This window comes from Ricinus communis, chromosome 3 (genome assembly GCF_019578655.1).
Source record: "Ricinus communis isolate WT05 ecotype wild-type chromosome 3, ASM1957865v1, whole genome shotgun sequence".
NCBI lineage: Eukaryota > Viridiplantae > Streptophyta > Magnoliopsida > Malpighiales > Euphorbiaceae > Ricinus > Ricinus communis.
This window is the reverse complement of record NC_063258.1, coordinates 18,377,616-18,392,366: the sequence shown is the minus strand read 5'-3', so window position 1 is coordinate 18,392,366 and position 14,751 is coordinate 18,377,616. Positions and strand designations below refer to the sequence as shown.

Below are 14,751 nucleotides of genomic sequence, written 5' to 3'. Positions count from 1 at the left end.
TCGCTGTTAGATATACTCCACTGATAGGTACACTGCCTTAGGTCATAGTCTTGCTTGACTTAGCACACATCAAGTTTTTGGTGCCTTTGCCGGGGAACGGTTTTCTGTGAACTAAATTGAAATTTTAATATTTGTTAGTCTAGTCATTTCTCTTTTTGTTTATAATTTATTTTTATGTATAGTTTTGTTCTTATCCTGTTTGTTGGTGTTGTTGTTCTTTATTGTGCTCAGGTAGTTTATGACTAGGAGCTCTAATCCTAATCTTACAGAGCCTTTATCTGAACCCGAGCGCTCTTTTAGATTGCTAAGGGGGTGTATGCAGGCAGTAGAGGAGGAGATTGAAGCAGAGATTCCTGTTCGTGAAACTAGTGAGATGGAGAACCACAATGCAAATGGAGATAATGATGAAAGGACCATGTACGAGTTTGCTAGGCCCTCTTTAGCAGGGACGCAAACTGGGATAGTGAGGTCTCCGTGGCGGCCAATAATTTTGAAATAAAGCCGAATGTAATCCATATGATCCAGAATACGGTGCAATTTGGAGGATTGGCGAGCGAAGATCCGAACGAGCATATTGCCAACTTCTTGGAAATATGTGATACCTTTAAGATTAATGGAACAACTGATGATGCCATACGGTTGAGGCTGTTTCCTTTTTCCTTGAGGGATAGAGCGAAAAGATGGTTGCAGTCCTTGCCATCGAAAACGATCACTACCTGGACTTCTTTGGCTGAAAAGTTTTTGAATAAGTATTTCCCTCCTACTAAGACTGCTCAAATGCGAAATAACATATCTTCTTTTGTGCAAGGTGAAGGAGAATCGATGTACGAAGCCTAGGAGCGCTTCAAGGACTTGTTAAGGTGTTGCCCACACCATGGTCTTCCTCTCTGGATGCAAGTGCAGACATTCTATAGTGGCATGAATACAACCACTAGACAAATGGTAGATGCAGCTGCAGGGGGAGCTATCAATAGCAAAATACCTGAGCAAGCCCAGGATTTGATAGAAGAGATGGCCACCAACACTTATCATTGGCAAACTCCACGGGATAAAGGTCCAAAGCCCGTTGTATATCGGGCTGAGGCAGATCCTACAGCAGCCTTGGCAGCACAAGTAGAGCTACTTTCCAAAAAGATAGAACAACTTCATATGCCGATCCAAGCAGTTCAGCCCGGATTTGAATTCTATGGTGGACCGCATTACAGTGCCAATTGTAAAGCGGGAGGTATGTTTGCATCTTCTATGCCTACTAATGTTTCTAACGTTGAGCATGTTGATTATGCAGGTAGGCAGCAGAATGATCCCTACAGTAATACATACAACCTAGGGTGGAGGAATCATCCTAATTTTGGATGGAGGAATTCTAATAACTAAGGCCCACCAAGATATCAAAGGTTGCATCCGCAGCAACCTATGCATTCTGTTCCCCATCAAACAGAAGGTAGTCAAGAGAAGAAACCTAACTTAGAAGAGTTGATGACGAAGTTCATTGCAACTTCAGAGAACAGATTTCAACAAATGGACACTGCCATTCAGAATCAACAAGCTTCAATTCAGAACTTAGAAACTCAAATTGGGCGTTTGTTCAGGATGATGGTCGAGAGGCGGCCAGCACGCTTCCAAGTAACGCAGAGTCTAATCCAAGGGAGCATGCCAAAGCAATTACTTTGAGATCAGGTAAGGAACTTCCTAGTCCATCTAAGCCTTTCACTAATGATGATTCTGATGTGCAGGTGGATGAGTCAAAAAAGAAAGACAAGCCTAAGGAGAAAGAAAAGGGAGCAGTTGAAGAGAAGGAGGATTTGAAGAAGATCCCCTCGAGGCCATACCAACCTCCCATTCCATATCCCTGCAAAACTCAAGCAAGATAAAGTTGATCGTGAATTCAAGAATTTTTATATCTTTTTAAATAATTCATGGATTAACTTGCCTTTTGTTGAAGCTATTTCGCAGATGCCAAAGTATGCGAAGTTTTTAAAAAAAATTATAAGCAACAAGAGGAAGTTAGAGGATTTGGGATTGGTGACCTTGAATGCAGAATGCTCAGCAGTGTTTCAGAGCAAGATTCCAATCAAACGACACGATCCAAGGAGTTTTACTATACCTTATTTGATTGGGGATAAATTGAAATTGCTAGCATTAGCTGATTTGGGAGCTAGCATCAATTTGATGCCTAGTTCATTGTTTGAGGAGTTAGGACTAAGCACTTCTAAGCTAACTCCTACCAGGATGAGTATACAACTAGCAGACAGAACTGTTAAGTACCCGAAAGGGATTATAGAGGATGTGCTAGTTAAAAGTTAACAAATTTATATTTCCTGTGGATTTTGTTGTCATGGATATGAATGGTGAGAGTGATGTCCCATTGATCCTAGGTAGACCATTTTTAGCTACATCTAAAGCTTTGATAGATGTTAGTAGCGGAACGCTGGAACTTAGGGTAGATGATAAGAGCATTACATTTGATTTGACTAAATCCTTGAGATACCTATATGAGCATGATGGTACTGTCTGTTCGATTGATTTTATCAATGATATTGTGGAATCTCAATTGTAGGAAATAATGATTGATGATCCTTTGCAAGTGGCAACGCAAGAAAATGAGGATAATTTATCCAATGAACAAGTATTGGAGCAGCTAGAGCACTTATTAGCTGCTGATTTTGATGATGAAAAGACTGATGGTTTTGTTGATCTTGACAGGTCAGAAGTAAAGAAGCTGAAGCCTTCTTTGGAGGAGTCGCCCATTCTTGAGTTGAAAGAGTTGCCAGCGCACTTAATGTATGCCTACCTAGATGAAGCAAAGCACTTACCGGTTATTATTTCTGCTCATCTCACACCTGAGGAGAGGGAGATGATGCTGTGTATTTTGAGAAGGTATGCAAAGGCATTTGCATATAAGACGGCTGATATACTAGGAATAAACCCGAGTTACTGCCTTCATAAGATTTTAATGGAGGATGAGTTCAAACCGGTGGTGCAGCCACAAAGGCGGTTGAACCCTCATATGAAAGAGGTGGCTAAAAAGGAGGTAATTAAACTTCTTGATGCAGGTTTAATTTACCCTATTTCTGACAGTGCTTGGGTAAGTCCTATTCAGGTGGTTCCCAAGAAAGGGGGCATGACGGTGGTGAAAAATGAAAAGGAGGAGTTGATCCCTACAAGAACAGTAATGGGCTTTCGGGTTTGCATAGACTACCGACGCTTGAATGACACAACCCGAAAGGACCACTTTCCCCTTCCTTTTATCGATCAAATGCTTGAGAGGCTTTCAGGCCATAAGTATTATTGTTTCCTTGATGGTTTTTCTGGTTATTTTCAGATTCCCATAGCACCAGAAGACCAAGAGAAGATGACATTCACTTGTCCTTATGGCACTTTTGCCTATAGGAGGATGCCGCTTGGCTTGTGTAATGCGCCTACGACCTTTCAGCGGTGTATGATGGCCATTTTCCATGACATGATAGTGGAGTCGATGGAGGTCTTCATGGATGACTTCTCTGTATTCGGTAACTCTTTTTCCCATTGTTTGCAAAATTTGGAAAGGATGTTAGCTAGGTGTATTGAAGCTAACCTTATGTTGAATTAGGAAAAATGTCATTTTATGGTCCAAGAGGGTATAGTCTTAGGACATAAAGTGTCACATGCAGGGTTGGAAGTAGATAGAGCTAAAGTGGAAGTTATAAGTAAACTACCTCCCCCTACTTCGGTTAGGGCTATTAGAAGTTTCTTAGGGCATGTAGGGTTCTATAGAAGGTTCATTAAGGACTTTTCTAAGCTTGCTATGCCTTTAACTCAATTGCTAGTAAAAGATATACCTTTTGAATTTGATGATGATTGTTTAAGAGCTTTTGAGTTATTAAAGAAAAAACTAACCACGGCTCCCATCATGGTTTCTCCTGATTGGGAGCTGCCCTTTGAGCTTATGTGCGATGCTAGTGATTTTGCAGTTGGAGCTATTTTAGGCCAGCGCAAGGAGAAGAAATTCCAGCCTATTTACTATGCTGGCAAGATGCTTACGGATACCTAAGAACACTATACAACTACAGAGAAGGAGCTCCTAGCTGTCGTGTTCGCTTTTGACAAATTTCGTTCCTACCTTGTGCTGTCAAAGACAATTGCTTACATGGATCATTCTGCTTTAAGGTATTTATTTTCAAAGCATGATTCTAAGCCAAGATTGATTCGTTGGGTTCTTTTGTTACAGGAATTTGACTTGGAAATTAAGGACAAACGAGGAGCTGAAAATCTTGCAGCAGACCATCTTTCTCGATTAGAGAACCCGCACTTGGAGGAGCTTAATGAGAAAGAGATCGATGACTTTTTTCCGGATGAGCACCTATGCTCAATGCAGGTGGCAAATGCTATTCCTTGGTTTTCTGGTTATGCAAATTATTTGGCTGCAAGGGTACTCCCAAAGGGTATGATGGGCCAAAGAAAGAAGAAATTCTTTCTTTGACTTGAAGTATTACATTTGGGACGACCCCTTCTTGTTTAGAATTTGTGCAGATCAAATTATCAGGAGGTGTGTATATGGGGAGGAGATCATTCAAATTCTCAAGCATTGTCATGAGGGATTGGTTGGTGGACACCAAGCCATAAACCATACGGCTAGGAAGGTTATGGATGCTGGTTTTTATTGGCCGACTATCTTCCAAGATGCACGAGCATATGTCCAGGTTTGTGATGCATGCCAACGGTCAGGTAATATTTCTGCCCGAGATGAAATGCCCCAACATAGTATACAAGTGTTGGAAATTTTTTATGTTTGGGGCATTGATTTTATAGGTCCTTTTCCTTCTTCGTATGGATGCAAGTATATAATGGTGGCTGTTGAATATTTTTCTAAATGGCCTGAGGCACAAGCCTTGCCTAGTAATGATGCTAGGGTAGTTGTGAGGTTCCTTAAGAGACTATTCTCTAGGTTTGGAACACCTCGAGCATTAATTAGTGATAGGGAAACCTATTTCTGTAATTCTCAACTTGAGAAAGTGCTTAAAAGATATGGAGTATCTCAACGATTCTCCACGCCTTATCATCCATAAATGAGTGGGCAAGGAGAGGTTACTAATAGGGGGCTTAAGCGCATTTTAGAGAAGACTGTAGGAGCCAGTAGGAAAGATTGGACTACAAAGCTAGATGATGCTTTATAGGCATTTAGAACTACCTATAGGACTTCTACAGGTTTCACTCCCTTTAGGCTTGTGTATGGAAAAGGTTGTCATTTACCTGTGGAGCTAGAACATAAAGCGTTATGGGCACTTAAATCGTTTAACTTTGATTTGGATAGCGCAGGTAGACAAAGGCAGTGGCAAATGAATGAGCTAGAGGAGTGGCGTCAACAAGCCTATGAAAATTCAACAATCTACAAGGCGAAGACCAAACAATGGCATGACAAGCGATTGAAAAATTTGAAGGAGTTTAACATAGGACATAGTGTGTTGTTATTTAACTCTCATCTCCATTTATTTCCAGGGAAGCTGAAGAGTTGTTGGTCGAGGCCATTTACAGTGATGCAAGTCTTCCCTTATGGTGCGGTTGAAGTGCATCATTCGGAAAAGGGAAATTTCAAGGTTAATGGGAAGAGGTTGAAGCATTACCTTGGAGGGTCACTAGATATGAAGGAGCATGTGAATTGGGCGCTCCATTTCTGATTCAAATAAAAGAATAAAGTCCAGCTTATGACTTTAAAGAAGCTTGTTTCTTTTATTTTCATTTTATTTCTTTAGTTCTCTTTTTTTTTTCTTTCCATTTTGGGTATTAGATTTTGTTTGAATTATGTGAACTTAGGTGATTAGGTTTTACAGTATTATTTCTTTTTCCTTTTGCATTTCTTATATTTTGTACACTGAGGACAGTGTGTCCTTCAAGTGTGGGGTGGTGATATTTATATACACTTCTTTTCGTGTTTTTATTGTTTTATATATGAAATTCAGATCCTTTTCTAGTGTATATATCGCATTTCATTTATCCCATCTCAGTTATTTATTTATTCTTTATGCAATCTTTTGTAAAATTTTGAAAATTTTTCACTTTGTTTCGATGCTCTTACTGTTGACTTGCTTTTGAAATCCTGTTTATGTCCATGTGATCGGGTAAAACCGATAGTGTTGAGTTTTGCAGAAGAATGTAAGATAATTAGTTTGAATTTTGCACTAAGTTGCTTTGGTTTATTTAATTTTGTTTTGATGATTTTTGTTTGGAACCTACTCAAAAGCACACTTGTGAGAAATAGAGCCTAAATTGTAAGCATACACTTTATATGCTTGTATTTATTTCTTCTTGAGAGTGCCAATTACTGTCTTTACTTTTAGAACTTGCTCGGTAATGCTTATGAGGGCCACAAGGAGAGTTTAACACTTTGGTATGATAGAGGCACTTAGGTTTTTCATTCTAGCCAAATAGCCTTCATTCATTTATTGATTCTGTAGATAACCCTCTCTTTCACCATTTTTTTTATCATATTTCATTGCCACTTAGTTTTATTCTGCTTTGGGTTATGATTCTGCACATGAGTTGTTTTTATTGGGAATTTTTTTCTTAGGAATAGTGTGGAATCTTATAGTAGCTTTCTTCAATCCAAAAGAAATTCACTCTATTATGTGAATGTTCTTCCCTTATGACAAAAAAGAAAAAGAATAGAAGAATAAGAGGGAAAGGTGATGAAAATAAAGAAAGTAAGTGAGCTAAACATTTTGACTTGATTCTTATTTCCCACCTTGGACTACTGTCCATTGTTTACCCCTTGTGATCATTGTGACTTGTGTGCAGGTCATGTATTTCATTGCAGAACACCATAGGTTCAGCTCTGACCAAATTTACCTACCTTTACCTAATCCCCATTACAACGCTTATAAAGACCTCTTGACATGGTTGTTGACTCTCCATAAGTGGTAGGAGTAGGATTTCATAGCAAGCATATAGTAAGTAAGGCAGAATTTGATGCATTGAGCGATTTAACACTATCCTTTAAACACTTTGAGTGACTTAGAGTGAATCTGGTGAGGAGTTGGTTCTGAATAATTTTGTTGAGACAGTATTTTATGAATTATTGGCATCTTGGTTGTGATACTTGAATTGATTGCTTCATTTCTTTTTGTTTGACTTACGCTTGTTAAGGATATGTGCGGGAGCTCTCTAGCTTCTGTCCGGTTTAAGTATTGTTCCTTAGTGGTTTATTTTCCTTATTTTACTTTTGATTGCTTGAGGATAAGCAATGAGATAAGTGTGGGGTTATTGGATGTGCGTAAAATACACACATCTAAATGGGGTTTTTAAGATTAATTTTATGTATATTTAGATGTGAATTGGTTCCAACACTCACCCTATGTGTCTGTTTGTGTGCATTAGGTCCAAAAGAAGTCAAAGTATGATAAAGGGAAGAATTGGAGCATAATTGGACGTCAAAGCTGTCGAAACAAGCTAAGCATGCCCATGAGGAAGGTTAACACGGCCGTGTTGGATTCAACACTGGCTGTGTTCCCAATACAACCACCAACACGGCTGTGTTGGATGCAACAAACATCAAAGGAAAAAAGGTTTTTAGGGAGCATGGCCATAGAGAGTAACACGGGCATCAACACCAGAACGTGTTGGGAACACGAGCGTCAACACGGCCATGTTCATGGCAGCTGGTCAAATTCATTTAAAAAGAAAGAGAAGAGAAAAAGGAGGGCAGCAAGGGTTAGGACGTCCAAATCTCATCTTTTTCTCTATCTAAGGGTTTTCTAAGTTGAAACTAAGAGAAAAGGAGACTTGGATCAAGGTTTCACTTGAATTCTCTTCGAAGATCAAAGATTGGCGAGGATTGTCGATTGGTTTCAATCTGAGTAAGAGGAACAAGAATCGATCCAAAATTGGGCACGAGGAATTGGAGCTATTTACTCTCATTCAGTGGTGTAGTCAGGTTCCTCTACCTTTACTCATTTTTTATAATTGAATTCTTGTTAGTTGTGATTATGAACATGATTAGCTAAACTTATTAACCCATTGGGGTTCTTTATCTAGGGATTTTTGTACTTCAATTTTGAATTGAATGTATTGATTGTCAATATTGGTTTGCAATGGAAGTATTTATTGATTTGTTCTTTATATCTTGTTGAATGATTTTTGAAATTTGAATGATCTTGAGAAAGACGTTTAGGTTTGGATTGTCCCTTGCAACCTAGAATTGAATTCTCCTAGAGATAGGGTGTTCATTCTACCAGATTGAGAATTAACAACTCTCAATAGTGTTAAATGGTACATAATGCTAATTTGGGTAATTAGAGTTAGGAAGAGATTTCAACCTAATTAATCTAACTTAAGATGTTAGTGTCCTTGAGAAAGGCATTAATTGTGTAGAGATTTTCCCACGGAAATTGGATTCAATCAATCAATTCCACCCTTAGTTTCATTCCTTAGAGACAAGAATTCCCAAAGGGTTATTCCTTTACTTGAATTAATCAATCCCTAGTATACGTAGTTCGACAACAATTGGAGTAGCTATTAGTTAATTTAGGAATTATTCATTAACACCATTTATTGTCTGTGATTAGATAACAGAGAAGATTGAGTAGATTTAGGTTCACACGTTCTTTGGGGAATACGACACTTGGTACTCGCCGTTAGCTATACTTCACTGATAGGTACACTGCCTTAGGTCATAGTCTTGCTTGACTTAGTACACACCATTTGTCAATATTAGAAAACAACCCCGTAATAGGAGTATATTTGACAATATTAGAAAACAACCCCATAAGAGGGGTATATCTTTCAACATGAGAAAACAACCCTAAAAAATTGGTATACTTTTTAATATGAGAAAACAACCCCGTAAGAAGGCTATAATTGTCAATATTAGAACACAACCCCGTAAGAGGGGTATACCTTTTAAAATGAGAAAACAACCTTAAAAAAATGGTATATTTGTCAATATGAAAAAACAACCCCATAAAAGTGGTATATCTTTTAATACGAGAAAACAATCCCATAAGAAGGGTATATTTGTCAATATAAGAAAATAACCCTGTAAAAGGGGTATATTTTTCAATATTAGAAAACACCCCGTATGAGGGGTATATCTTTCAACATAAGAAAACAACCCCAAAAAAGTGGTATATTTCTCAATATGAGAAAACAACCCCATGAGAGGGGTATATTTGTCAATATTTGAAAACAACCCTGTAAGAGGGGTATATTTATCAATATTAGGAAACAACCCCTTGAGAGGGGTATATCTTTCAACATGAGAAAATAACCCCGTAAGAGTGGTATATTTGTCAATATAAGAAAACAACCCCGTAAGAGGGGTATATTTGTAAATACTAGAAAACAACCATGTAAGAGGGATGTGTGTTTCAACATGAGAACACAACTTCAGAAATGTTGTATATTATTTAATATGAGAAAACAACCACGTAAGAGGGGTATATTTGTCAATATGAGAAAACAACCCCATAAGAGGGGTATATTTGTCAATTTTAGAAGACAACCCCTTAAGAGGGGTATATCTTTCAACAAGAGAAAACAACCCTATAAGAGTGGTATATTTGTTCATATGAGAGAACAACCCCGTAAGAGGGGTATATTTGTAAAAATTAGTAAACAACCCCGTAAGAGGGATATATCATTCAGCATGACAAAACAACCCTAGAAAAATGGTATATTATTTAATATAAGAACACAACCCCGTAAGAGGGGGTATATTTGTCAATATTAGAAAACAACCCCGTAAGGGGTATATTTGTCAATTTTAGAAAATAACCCCTTAAGAGGGGTACATCTTTCAACAAGAGAAAACAACCCCGTAAGAGCGGTATATTTATCAATATGAGAAAAGAACCCCATAAGAGGGGTATATTTGTAAATATTAGAAAATAACCCCGTAAAGGGAATATATCTTTCAACATGAGAAAACAACCCTAGAAATGTTGTATATTGTTTAACATGAGAAAACAACCCCGTAAGAGGGGTATATTTGTCAATATTAGAAAATAACAACGTAAGAGGGGTATATCTTTCAACATGAGAAAACAACCACAAAAAAGTGGTATATTTTTCAATACGTGAAAATAACCTCGTAAGAGGGGTATATCTTTTAATATTAGAAAACAACAACAAGTGGTATATTTGTCAATATGAGAAAACAACCCTGTAAGAAGGGTATATTTGTCAATATTTGAAAACAATCCTGTAAGAGGGCTATGTTTGTCAATATTAGAGAGTAGCCCCGTAAGAGGCATATATTTTTCAATTTTAGAAAGCAACTGCGTAAGAGTGGTATATTTGTCAATATTGGAAAATGACCTCATAAAAGGGGTATATCTTTCAACATGTGAAAATAACTCCAAAAAAGTAGTATATTTTTTAATATGAGAAAACAACCCTGGAAGAGGGGTATATTTGTCAATATGAGAAAACAATCCCGCAAGAGGGGGTATATTTGTCAATATTAGAAAACAACCCCATAAGAGTGGTATATTTGTCAATATGAGAGAACAGCCCCATAAATGTGATATATTATTTAATATGAGAAAACAACCCCATAAGAGGGGTATATTTTTCAATATGAGAAAACAACTCCGTGAGAGGGGTATATTTGTCAATATGAGCAAACAATCCCATAAGAGGGGCTATATTTGTCAATATGAGAAAACAACCCCGTAAGAGTGGTATATTTGTAAATATTAGAAAACAACCCCGTAAGATGGATTTTCTTTCAACATGAGAAAACAACCCTAGAAATGTGGTATATTGTTTAATATGAGAAAACAACCCCGTAAGAGGGGCATATTGGTCATTATGAGAAAACAACCCTGTGAGAGGTGTATATCTTTCAAAATGAGAAAACAACCACAAAAAAATGGTATATTTGTCAATATGAGAAAACAACCCCGTAAGAGTGGTATATCTTTAAACATGAGAAAACAATCCCAAAAAAGTGGTATATTTGTAAATCTAAGAAAATAACCACATAAAAGGGGTATATTTGTCAATATTAGAAAACAACCCCATAAAAGGGGTGTATCTTCCAACATGAGAAAACAACCCTAAAAATGTGGTATATTTCACAATATGAGAAAACAACACCGTGAGAGGGGTATATTTATCAATATGAGAAAACAATCCCATAAAACGGGGTATATTTGTCAATATTTGAAAATAACCCCGTACAAGGGGTATATTTGTCAATACTAGGAAACAACCCTTTAAAGGGGTATATCTTTCAACATAAGAAAACAACCCCAAAAAAGTGGTATATTTATCAATATGAGAAAACAACCCCGTAAGAGTGGTTTATTTGTCAATATTAGAGAACAACCCCGTAATAGGAAAATATCTTTCAACATGAGATAACAACCCCAGAAAAGTAGTAAATTGTTTAATATGAGAAAACGATCTTGTAAGAGGGGTATATTTGTCAATATGAGAAAACAAATCCGTAAGAGGGGTATATTGTCAATATTAGAAAATAATCCCGTAAGAGGGGTATATCTTTCAACATGAGAAAACAACCCTAAAAAAATGGTGTATTTCTCAATTTGAGAAAACAACCCTGTGAGAGGGGTATATTTGTCAATATGAGAAAACAATCCTGTAAGAGGGGGTATATTTGTCAATATTAAAAAAATCCCTTAAGAGTGGTATATTTATCAATATTAGAAAACAACCCCTTAAGAGGGCTATATCTTTCAACAAGAGGAAACAACCCCGTAAGAGTGGTATATTTGTCAACATTAGAAAACAACCCCAAAAAGGTGGTATATTGTTTAATATGAGAAAACAACCCCGTAAGAGGAGTATATTTGTCAATTTGAGAAAACAACCCCTTGAGAGGGGTACATTTGTCAATATGAGAAAATAATCCCGTAAGAGGGTGTATATTTGTCAATATGATAAAACAACCCGTTAGAGTAGTATATCTTTCAACATGAGAAAACAACTCCAAAAAAGTGGTATATTTGTCAATATAAGAAAACAACCCCATAAAAGGGGTATATTTGTCAATATTAGAAAACAACCCCGTATGAGGGGTATATCTTTCAATATGAGAAAACAACCCCAAAAAAGTGGTATATTCGTCAATATGAGAAAACAACACCGTAAGAGTGGTTTATTTGTCAATATTAGAAAACAACCCCGTTACAGGGATATATCTTTCAACATGAGAAAACAAACGCAGAAAAGTGGTATATTTACCAATATGAGAAAACAACCTCGTAAGAGGAGTGTATTTGTCAATATTAGAAAACAACCTCGTAAGAGGGGTATATCTTTCAACATGAGAAAACAACCCCAAAAAAGTGGTATATTTGGCAACATGAGAAAACAACCCCGTAAGAGGGGTGTATTTATAATTATAAGAAAATAACCCTGTAAGAGGAGTATATTTGTCAATATGAGAAAATAACCCCGTAAGAGGGTATATTTTTTGATATAAGAAAACAACTCCGTAAGAGGAGTATATCTTTCTACATGAGAAAACAATCCCAAAAAAGTGGTATATTTGGCAAGATGAGAAAACAACCCCGTAAGAGGGGTATATTTGTTAATATGAGAAAATAACCCCGTAAGAGGATATATTTTTTGATATTAGAAAACAACCCCGTAAGAGGGGTATATTTGTCAATATTTGAAAACAACCCCGTAAGAGGGGTATATCTTTCAACATGAGAAAACAACCCCAAAAAAGTGGTATATTTGTCAATATGAGAAAACAACCCCATAAGAGGGGTATATTTGTAAATATTACAAAAAACCCGTAAGAGGGATATATCTTTCAAAATGAGAAAACAACCCCAAAAAAGTGGTATATTGGTAAATATGAGAAGACAACCCCGTAAGAGGGGTATATCTTTCAACATTAGAAAACAACCACAAAAAAGTGGTGTACTTATTAGTACGAGAAAACTACCCCGTAAGAGGGGTATATTAAAAAATATTATAAAACAACACCGTAAGACGGGTATATCGTTCATCATATGAGAAAACAACAAAAAAAAAGTGGCATTTTTTTTAATACGAGAAAACAACCCCGATAGAGGGGTATATTTGTCAATATTAGAACACAACCCCGTAAGAGGGGTATACCTTTCAAAATGAGAAAACAACCCCAAGAAATGGTATTTCTGCCAAAATGAGAAAACAACCCCGTAAGAGTGGTATATCTTTCAACATGAGAAAACAACCCAAAAAAAATGGTATGTTTATCGATATGAGAAAGCAACCCCGTAAGAGGTGTATATTTGTCAATACTAGAAAACAACCCCTTAAGAGGCATATATCTTGGAAAATGAGAAAACAACCCTAAAAAAGTGATATATTTGTCAATTTGAGAAAACAACCCCGTAAGAGGGGTATATTTGTTAATATTAGAAAACAACCCCGTAAGAGGAGTATATCTTTCAAGATGAGAAAACAACCTCAACAAAGTGGTATATTTGTCAAAATGAGAAAACAACCCCGCAAGAGGGGTATATTTGTCAATATTACAAAACAACCATGTAAGAGGGTTATATCTTTCAACATGAGAAAACAACCCCAAAAAAGTGGTATTTTTGTCAATATGAGAAAATAAACCTGTAAAGGGGTATAAATATCAATATTAGAAAACAACCTCGTAAGAGGGGTATATTTGACAATATGAGAAAATAACCTCGTAAGAGGGTATATTTTTCGATATTAGAAAAGAACCCCGTAAGAGGGGTACATTTGTCAATATTAGAAAATAACCCCGTAAGAGTGGTATATTTGTCAATATGAGTAAACAACCCCGTAAGAGAGGTATATTTGTCAATATTAGAAAACAACCCCGTAAGAGGCGTATTTCTTTCAAAATGAGAAAACAACCCCAAAATAGTGGTATATTTATCAATTTGAGAAACCAACCCCGTAAGAGAGATATGTCTTTCAACACGAGAAAATCACCCAAAAAAAGTGGTATATTTGTCAATATGAAAAAATAACCCTGTAAGAGGGGTATATTTGTCAATATTAGAAAACATCCTCGTAAGAGGGGTATATCTTTCAACATGAGAAAGCAATCCCAAAAAAGTGGAATATTTGTTAACATGAGAAAACAACCCTGTAAGAGGGGTATATTTGTCAAGATAAGAAAACAACCTCTTAAGAGGGGTATATTTGTCAATATTAGAAAATAACCCCGTAAGATGGGTATATTTGTCAATATTAGAAAATAACCCCGTAAGGGGGGTATAACTGTCAATATTAGAAAGCGAGCCCGTAAGAGGGGTATATCTTTCAAAATGATAAAACAACTCCAGAAAAGTGGTATATTTGTCAATATGAGAAAATAACCCCGTAAAAGGGGTATATCTTTCAACATGAGAAAACAACCCCAGAAAAGTGGTATATTTGTCAATATGAGAAAACAACCCCGTAAGAGGGGTATATTTGTCCATATTAGAAAATAACCCCATAAGAGCGATCTATCTTTCAACATGAGAAAACAACCCCAAAAAGTGGTATTTTTGTCAATATGAGAAAACAACCCCGTAAGAGTGGTATATTTATCAATATTAGAAAACAACCCCGTAAGAGGGGTATATCTTTCAACATGAGAAAACTACCCCAAAAAAGTGGTATATTTATCAATTTGAGAAACCAACCTCGTAAGAGAGATATATCTTTCAACACGAGAAAATCACCCAAAAAAAGTGGTATATTTGTCAATATGAAAAATTACCCTGTAAGAGGGGTATATTTGTCAATATTAGAAAACATCCTCGTAAGAGGGGTATATCTTTCAAC

The 14,751-nt window shown here is 36.6% G+C and overlaps 1 non-coding gene across 1 annotated transcript; it reads right to left on the bottom strand.

Annotated features, from left to right (window-relative positions):
* Positions 1–775: 775 nt before the first annotated feature.
* On the bottom strand, positions 776–881 carry LOC112534961. Its single transcript, XR_003079173.1, has one exon. It is a non-coding gene; the product is annotated as a small nucleolar RNA R71 (small nucleolar RNA).
* Positions 882–14,751: the final 13,870 nt, after the last annotated feature.